Raw genomic sequence first — 10,291 nt, 5'->3', positions numbered from 1 at the left:
ATGTACACCATACTCATTCACATAGGGTGGGGGGCCGGGATCTGTGGGCCCCCTTATTAAAGGGGGCTCCCAGATTCCGATAAGCCCCCTGCCTGCAGACGACCCCGACAACCAATGGCCAGGGTTGTCTGGAAGAGGCCCTTGTCCTCATCAACATGGGGACAAGGTGCTTTGGGGTGGGGGGGCGGGCCCCCCCCTCCCCAAAGCATGTGGCCTGGTACGGTTCAGGAGGGGGGGGCGCTCGCTCGTCCCCACCCCCTTTCCTGACCGGCCGGGCTGCGTGCTCGGATAGGGGTCTGGTATGGATTTTGGGGGCATAGGGAGTTCCCCTTAAAATCCATACTAGACCTAAGGGCCTGGTATTTCCCCCGTGACGGGGCTGCAAGGTGTCAATCTCGTCGATAAAAGCGGCGAGATTTACTTCCTTTTCTAGTCTAGTCGTACCCGAGTCACGTTCAAAATGAACGGACTTGTTCATGTGTGGGCAAGTCCATTCATTTGGAAAGTCCGCCGTAACTCCGTCGGGAAATAGGTCCGCCGGAAAGTCCGGTCGTGTGTAGGCAAGGCCGTCCGTAGTCCGGTCATGTGTAGGCAAGTGTGTTCGTAAAAAAAGTCTGGCGGAAGTCTGTCAATAGTCCGTCGGTAAGTCCGTCGGACCAGTCTGGTCGAAAAGTCCGACCGCGTGTACGTTGCATAAGGGATTCCTTTTATCACTTGATGCTGAGAACAGGTCACCACAGGCGTTCGACAGGGTGGCCTGGGATTACATGCGGGAAGTTCTAAGGGGCATTGGCCTTTTGCCCCGCATGCTTACACACATCAACGCTCTATACACTTACCCCTCAGCAAGAGTTAAAGCAAATGGCCTCCTGTCAAACGCCTTCCCAATAAACAATGGAACTCGCCAAGGATGCCCACTATCCCCCCTGATCTTTGTCCTGACTTTAGAACCTCTTTTAAATAGACTACATGCCAATACAGACATTCAAGGGATTTCTATCAATCACAGGGAATTTAACATAGCTGCATTTATGGACGATATCTTATTATCACTGCAATCACCTCGAATGTCTCTACCCAACCTCCTGATTGATATCAAACACTTCGGTCTGCTATCAAACCTTAAAATCAACTATCCCAAATCCCATGCCTTGAACATTTCCCTTTCCCCGCAACAAGTAATCCACTGCCAAGATTCTTTCCCTTTTCAATGGAAAGGGAAGCCATTACCTATCTTGGCATTCGAATTACCAGAGGAATAGCAGACCTTTATGACCATAACTTCCTATATACCCTGTCAAAAATCCAGACAGATCTAAAAAACTGGGCCACTCTCAATGTTTCATGATTTGGACGCTCGACCCTAATAAATATGATAATCCTTCCCCACCTTCTCTACCTTATGCAGACAATTCCAATCCATCTACCCCCCTCCTTCTTCTTGTCGTATAAAAAAGCTTGTACTACCTTAATTTGGAAAAACGACTCCCCACGCATTAAACATACTCGCTTGACATGCACCAAGACTAAGGGTGGAATCGCCTTACCAGACCCCCATAAATACTATCTGGCATGCCATCTAACTAGAGTGGTAGACTGGAAAACCCAGAAACTGGGGAAGACCTGGGTCACACTGGAAAGCTCTTTTATGCATAAACCGTTACACATTCTTCCCTGAAAACCAAAACATTGGCCCCAACCAGTTAAGACACATCCATTTATCTACCCCTCGTTACTAGATTTTACTACAGCAGTAAATTCCTACCACATATCCTCACAACCAGGGTCACTGACCTCTCTAAGAGGAAACTCCGACTTCCCCCCAGGAGAGTCGAATACATTCTTAATACAAGAATGGCCACATGATGATATCCAAACACGCCACTTCTTTCACAAAGGTTACGCTAATATGAGAACCTGATGTCCATATCCCGCACAAAGGGATTTCCCTTTTGGTCTTACAGACAGTTGAGACACTTTTTTACCTCCAAAGATTCAACTAACATATGGTCAAGACAACTTACACCATTTGAAATCCTTTACTCTCATACTACACCACAAAGACATCTAATATCTCTTATTTACTCTCTCCTCCAAGACAACCCCCATCCCTCACAGGTAGGCATGAGCCGAACACCCCCCTGTTCGGTTCGCACCAGAACATGCGAACAGGAAAAAAGTTCGTTCGAACACGCGAACACCGTTAAAGTCTATGGGACACGAACATGAATAATCAAAAGTGCTAATTTTAAAGGCTAATATGCAAGTTATTGTCATAAAAAGTGTTTGGGGACCTGGGTCCTGCCCCAGGGGACATGGATAAATGCAAAAAAAAGTTTTAAAAACGGCCGTTTTTTCAGGAGCAGTGATTTTAATAATGCTTAAAGTCAAACAATAAAAGTGTAATATCCCTTTAAATTTCGTACCTGGGGGGTGTCTATAGTATGCCTGTAAAGGGGCGCATGTTTCCTGTGTTTAGAACAGTCTGACAGCAAAATGACATTTTGAAGGAAAAAACTCATTTAAAACTACCCGCGGCTATTGCATTGCAGACAATACACATAGAAGTTCATTGACAAAAACGGCATGGGAATTCCCCAAAGGGGAACCCCGAACCAAAATTAAAAAAAAAAAATGACGTGGGAGTCCTCCTAAATTCCATACCAGGCCCTTCAGGTCTGGTATGGATATTAAGGGGAACCCCGGCCAAAATTTAAAAAAAAAAATGACGTGGGGTTCCCCCTAAATTCCATACCAGACCCTTCAGGTCTGGTATGGATTTTAAGGGGAACCCCGCGCCAAAAAAAAAAAAAAAACGGCGTGGGGTCCCCCCAAAAATCCATACCAGACCCTTATCCGAGCACGCAACCTGGCAGGCCGCAGGAAAAGAGGGGGGGACGAGAGTGCGGCCCCCCCTCCCTCCTGAACCGTACCAGGCCACATGCCCTCAACATTGGGAGGGTGCTTTGGGGTAGCCCCCCAAAACACCTTGTCCCCATGTTGATGAGGACAAGGGCCTCATCCCCACAACCCTGGCCGGTGGTTGTGGGGGTCTGCGGGCGGGGGGCTTATCGGAATCTGGAAGCCCCCTTTAACAAGGTGACCCCCAGATCCCGGCCCCCCCCTGTGTGAAATGGTAAGGGGGTACAAAAGTACCCCTACCATTTCACAAAAAAAGTGTCAAAAATGTTAAAAATGACAAGAGACAGTTTTTGACAATTCCTTTATTTAAATGCTTTTTCTTTCTTCTATCTTCCTTCATCTTCTGGTTCTTCTGGCTCTTCTGGTTCTTCCTCCGGCGTTCTCGTCCAGCATCTCCTCCGCGGCGTCTTCTATCTTCTTCTCCTCGGGCCGCTCCGCACCCATGGCATGGGGGGGAGGCTCCCGCTCTTCTCTTCTTCTTTTCTTCTCTTCTTCTCTTCTTCATTTTCTTCTCCGGGCCGCTCCGCAATCCATGCTGGCATGGCGGGAGGCTCCCGCTGTGTGACGGCGCTCCTCGTCTGACAGTTCTTAAATAACGGGGGGCGGGGCCACCCGGTGACCCCGCCCCCCTCTGACGCACGGTGACTTGACGGGACTTCCCTGTGACGTCACGGGGAATGCCACAGGGAAGTCCCGTCATGTCCTGTGCGTCAGAGTGGGGCGGGGTCACCGGGTGGCCCCGCCCCCCATTATTTAAGAACTGTCAGACGAGGAGCGCCGTCACACAGCGGGAGCCTCCCTCTATGCCAGCATGGATGCGGAGCGGCCCGGAGAAGAAAATGAAGAAGAGAAGAAGATGAAGAAGATAAAGAGAAGAGCGGGAGCCTCCCCCCCATGCCATGGGTGCGGAGCGGCCCGAGGAGAAGAAGATAGAAGACGCCGCGGAGGAGATGCTGGACGAGAACGCCGGAGGAAGAACCAGAAGAGCCAGAAGAACCAGAAGAACCAGAAGATGAAGGAAGATAGAAGAAAGAAGAAGCATTTAAATAAAGGAATTGTCAAAAACTGTCTCTTGTCATTTTTAACATTTTTGACAGTTTTTTAGTGAAAGGTAGGGGTAAGAACCCCCTTACCATTTCACACGGGGGGGGGCCGGGATCTGGGGGTCCCCTTGTTAAAGGGGGCTTCCAGATTCCGATAAGCCCCCCGCTCGCAGACCCCCACAACCACCGGCCAGGGTTGTGGGGATGAGGCCCTTGTCCTCATCAACATGGGGACAAGGTGTTTTGGGGGGCTACCCCAAAGCACCCTCCCAATGTTGAGGGCATGTGGCCTGGTATGGTTCAGGAGGGGGGGGCCGCACTCTCGTCCCCCCCTCTTTTCCTACGGCCTGCCAGGTTGCGTGCTCGGATAAGAGTCTGGTATGGATTTTTGGGGGGACCCCACGCCGTTTTTTTTTTTTTTTTGGCGCGGGGTTCCCCTTAAAATCCATACCAGACCTGAAGGGTCTGGTATGGAATTTAGGGGGAACCCCACGTCATTTTTTTTTTTAAATTTTGGCCGGGGTTCCCCTTAATATCCATATCAGACCTGAAGGGCCTGGTATGGAATTTAGGGGGACTACCACGTCATTTTTTTTTTTAAATTTTGGTTCGGGGTTCCCCTTTGGGGAATTCCCATGCAGTTTTTATCAATGAACTTCTATGTGTATTGTCGGCAATGCAATAGCCGCGGGTAGTTTTAAATGAGTTTTTTCCTTCAAAATGTCATTTTGCTGTCAGACTGTTCTAAACACAGGAAACATGCGCCCCTTTACAGGCATACTATAGACACCCCCCAGGTACAAAATTTAAAGGGATATTACACTTTTATTGATTGACTTTAAGCATTATTAAAATCACTGCTCCTGAAAAAACGGCCGTTTTTAAAACTTTTTTTTGCATTGATCCATGTCCCCTGGGGCAGGACCCAGGTCCCCAAACACTTTTTGTGACAATAACTTGCATATTAGCCTTTAAAATTAGCACTTTTGATTTCTCCCATAGACTTTTAACCCTTTCATGACTAAGCCTATTTTTGAAATTTGGTGTTTACAAGTTAAAATCCATATTTTTTGCTAGAAAATTACTTAGAACCCCCAAACATTATATATATTTTTTTAGCAAAGAATCTAGAGAATAAAATGACGATTGTTGCAATATTTTTTATCACACGGTATTTGTGCAGCGGTGTTTTAAACGCAAATTTTTGGAAAAGTGACACTTTCATGAATTTTAAAAAATCCAAACAGTAAAGTTACCCCAATTTTTTTGTATAATGTGAAAGATGATGTTACGCCGAGTAAATAGATACCAAACATGTCACCCTTTATAATTGCACGCACTCGTGGAATGGCGACGAACTACGGTACCTTTGAATTTCCATAGGTGACGCTTTAAAAAAATTTTACGGTTACCAGGTTTGAGCTACAGAGGAGGTCTAGAGCTAGAATTATTGCTCTCGCTCTGACGATCGCGGCGATACCTCACATGTGTGGTTTGAACACCGTTTACATATGCGGGCGCGACTTCCGTATGCGTTTTCTTCGCTGCGCGAGCTCGCGGGGACAGGGGCACTTTAAAAAATTTTTTTTTTTTTTTTTATTTAATTTATTTATTTTTGTACTTTATAAATTGTGTTTAAATTTTTTTTTTTTTTTTTTTTACTTTTATTGCTGTCACAAGCAATGTAAACATCCCTTGTGACAGTAATAGGTGGTGACAGGTACTCTTTATGGAGGGATCGGGGGTCTAAAAGACCCCCCATCCCTCCTTTACACTTCAAAGTATTCAGATCGCCGAAAACGGCGATTCTGAATACTGTGTACTTTTTTAAATTCGGCGCCATTGGCAGCCGAGTAAACGGGAAGTGACGTCATGACGTCGCTTCCGCATTTACAAGAAGAAGGCTGGAACGAAGCCGCTCGCAGCTTCGTTCCAGTCCGCCCCCAGCCGCCGAAGGCAGCGGACCGGACACCGGGCCTCCCGATCGCACGGGAGGCCCGGTAACAGCGGCGGGAGGCGGCGGGAGGGGGGGGATGTCCCCTCCCGCTCCTCCGGTATAACAACCGAGCGGCTTTTAGCCGCATCGGTTGTTATATTCGGGTAGCCGATCGCCCGCTGAAAACAACGGTACCGGGATGATGCCTGCAGCTGCGGGCATCATCCCGGTATAACCCCGGAAAGCCGAGGACGCATATATGCGTTCGGTCGGCGTTAAAGGGTGTTCCGCGGCATTCGAATTTGCCGCGAACACCCCAAATTGTTCGCTGTTCGGCGAACTTGCGAACAGCCAATGTTTGAGTCGAACATGAATTCGACTCGAACTCGAAGCTCATCCCTACTCACAGGCTGAGACCTCACGACTATCCTGGGGCAAGGACTTACAAATAACTTTTACTGACGATGAATGGGAAACCATTCACACATATATATGTCCCTAACAGTCCCATTAAAACATATATGAAAACTGGGAGCACCTACAGTGTCATACTGGCACCGTGACGAACCTATTCTTCAGAGACGGACATTAATATTCCACATTCCCACATTTTTGATACATTCATGTATTTTAGATTTTTACAATAAGTCTGACAGACATGTATTATTGCTGAGTTTATCTATATTACATCCATGTTAGTTTTCATATTGTGTTAATTTTCATTGGGTGTTTTTTAGGTTATTCATCTATTTGTTATTTACATCCAGGTCACACTCACCATAACAGATTCACTTATCTGTAATTCATTATTAGGAGTTACACGCAGCTTATTTTTCAATACTCCTCACAATTTATTGATATTAGTCATTCACTTTTCACTTTTTTGGGGGGATACCCCTCTTCACATTTTTTTTTTTTGGTACATTATAGGTTTTATCACTATTTATTTAGGGCAACAACCCTTCTTTATTTTATGCATTATCACTACCCACTGTGATTTTTTGTTTTTTTTCATTGATGCTTAGTATGCTTTATTAGCGCCACACTTTGTTGTTCCTCATATATTCACAATTAGTCAGATTGTTGTGTTGGCTGCTTTATTCCTTCTTTTTTCCTTTGTTCTTAATAGGAGTTGGCGCAGCATTTTCCATACTTATTTCTATCTTACACCTTTGAAACTATTGCTGCTACCTCCCCACATACTTTTGTATTGTATTTTATTGTGGTATTGGTTTTATTGTTCACATATTTCCAATATAAGAACATGGACGTGTTTGAATATCGTATTAATCGCACGTTTAACATTGATGGGGTGTTCACAGCCCTTAATACTGATTCTGAAATAGGAGGTCTATTTCTAAGGCTCAAAAACCTGATGGTATCTGAGCTTCACCTGGAATGGGACATTGCCTTCTTGGACCAATACTCCAAGGAACGCATGGTCCCAAGAGGTTTAAGGTGGACGATCCACCCACAACAAGGAGACCTTGATGTTGAGTCATGGTTTCATTATTTCAACGAAGCAGGGATTTCCTTGCTAGGTTTTTCCATTGATAGAAAACGAACTAGAAGGACCATCATTGATAAAGAAATAAAGGAAATTAGAGATAAACTCCTTCCACATAAATCCACCACAGAGTATACCACTCTTTCCACTAACCTTAAGAATCATTTAGAAAAAGAAGAACGAGAGCAAAAAATGAAGAAACAGAAGAAATATAATAGAGGTATCAGCGACTACAAAAATGGAAGTGTTTTCAGTTGGCAAAATAATGATCAAGGAAAAATTGCACCTGAAATTGAACATCTTCCTATGGAGACTTTGGGTTCCGCTGATTCCAGACCATCATATACATCTGCAGGTCCACCCCTACTCAATAAAAATTAACAAAATGCGCGTTCTACCAACTCCCCCTATATACCTACATCCCAACATAAGGGACCCCCTCCCAATTACGGAAATAGAGGGAGAAATAATAGGGGTAAAGGAAAGGGGAATAGAGACCGCTCATCACATTATGAACCATATGGACAAGATTACTCACCTCGAAGAAGAAATATGAGTCAAAGTGACCACTACTACTACCAGTCATACCCTCAGGGGACTCCAATTAATACTCGGAACAGATTCTCACCACTAAGAGAAGAGTGATCTAGAGATTATCGGAATTCCCAATATTCCTACAACAACAGAGATGGCGACTATACTGATAGATCGCCCTTTAACTACAACCAAAATGTGCAGAGGCCTCCCAATTCGGGGTTTTTTTACAGGGAACCAGAATACTCCAAACAAAACCTAGAACAAAACGTGGCACCAGAGGGGGGCGGCGCTCCAGGCAAAAGAAAACGAGTTTAAGAGATAACAGCATTTTTAATTTAAGTAAAGTAGACTTCACCCCAGCGGAACATACTGTTCTTGATAAAGGACTCAAGTTTGTCCCTCCGAAGAAATTAAATACATTTTCCACATTCATAGATGTACATAAATACGTGCGTAAACTGAACGTACAAAGGTACATCGTGTCTAATTCTAGTAGGCCTTCAAAGCTACTTATTACATCACATACTGTACATTCAGGGTTAGCCAACCCATCTTTATTTAATCCTCCAGCTCCTATAGCTCCTTCGATTAAGGTCTTTCGGGATTTAGTGCTTACAGACTTGGAAGGACTACCTAAGAAAAAAATTTACACCGTTCCCAATATTAAGATCGGACTTAAATCTCTTTGCGAACGCAAAGACCTTGTCATCCGCCCAGCTGACAAGGGGGGCAGGATCGTTGTACTTGACAGAAGCGATTACCACACTGAAATGACCAGAATTCTCAGTGATACAGACACATATTTACATCTTACAAAGAACCTACTTCGGACTACAAAAAAACATTGGTGGACTTAGTTGAAACTGGTTCTCAGTTAGGTATTCTTAACAAAAAAGAAAAGAGTTATTTAGTTCCAGTTGTCCCACGAATCCCTATAATTTATTACCTACCTAAGGTACACAAGAGCGTGACTCAACCCCCTGGTCGTCGATTATCAGCGGAATTAATTCTGTGACCTCACGCATAGGGAAATATATTGACCATTACCTCCAACCCATAGTCAAAACTATACCATCACTTTTGAAAGATACTAGGGACACCATTGCTAAACTACAACAGGTTACATACAGCGAAGACCTCATATTAGTTATGGCTAATGTCACATCTCTATACACTTGCATACCCCATGAATTAGGCCTGGGAGCAGTTGAGCTGTTTCTATCAAGAGATAAAACTATTCCCAGGACCCAGAAGAGATTTATCATGGATCTGCTACAGTTTGCCACTAAGTCCAATTACTTTTGGTATAACAACCAATACTATCTACAAACTAAGGGCGTAGCTATGGGGGCAAAGTTCGCCCCCAGTTTAGCCAACATTTTCATGGCCAAATGGGAGGAGGATGTCGACCATGCCCTGGATCCACCCCAGTTGGCTTTGTGGGCCAGGTACATCGACGACATCCTCCTCCTGTGGAAGGGTAACATGGAATCTTTGGATAGATTCATGTTGCATCTGAATGATAATGAGGTTGGCATCCACCTATCCTATGAAGCTAGCACCTCTACGATACATTTCTTAGATCTGGAGATCACAGCTGTTAACGGTCATTTAGAAACCAAAACCTTCTTCAAGGTTACTGATCACAACGGATATATTCCGATTGACAGCTGTCACCCCACAGCATGGCTTAAATCAGTACCTCAAAGCCAGTGGATGAGAATCAGACGTAATTGTTCCCTCTTATCAGACTACCACTCACAAGCTGAGACTATCAAGTTAAGGTTCCTTGAGAAGGGATGAGATGAAACAGTTTGCCACAGGTACAACTAAGTTTATCTTATACCTCATTACTTGTCCCTGTAGAAAACAGTATATAGGTCGTACAATAAGTAATTTTGCTATACGAGTCAACGAACACATCACAGCCATAAAGAAAGGACGCATGAATCATAGTGTACCCAAACACTATCTACGTTGTCATAATCAAAACCCATCAGGGACGAGATTTCAAATCATCGATAAATTTGTGACCCACTGGAGAGGAGAGTCCAATATATTATTATTATTATTATTATACAGGATTTATATAGCGCCGACAGTTTACGCAGCGCTTTACAACATTAGGGCAGACAATACAAGTACAATACAATTACAGAGGGCCCTGCTCGTTAGAGCTTACAATCTAGTAGGGAGGCTCAAGTTATACAAAAGGGTAATAGCTGTGGGGGATGAGCTAATGGAGAAAATAGTGCAGTTGTTAGATGGAGGCAGGATAGGCTTCTTTGAAGAGGAAAGTTTTCAGGGATCGCCTAAAGGTGGATAAATTTGGAGACAGTCTGACAG

Source organism: Aquarana catesbeiana, linkage group LG09, assembly GCF_042186555.1.
Source record: "Aquarana catesbeiana isolate 2022-GZ linkage group LG09, ASM4218655v1, whole genome shotgun sequence".
NCBI lineage: Eukaryota > Metazoa > Chordata > Amphibia > Anura > Ranidae > Aquarana > Aquarana catesbeiana.
Note: the sequence above shows the minus strand (reverse complement) of the source record.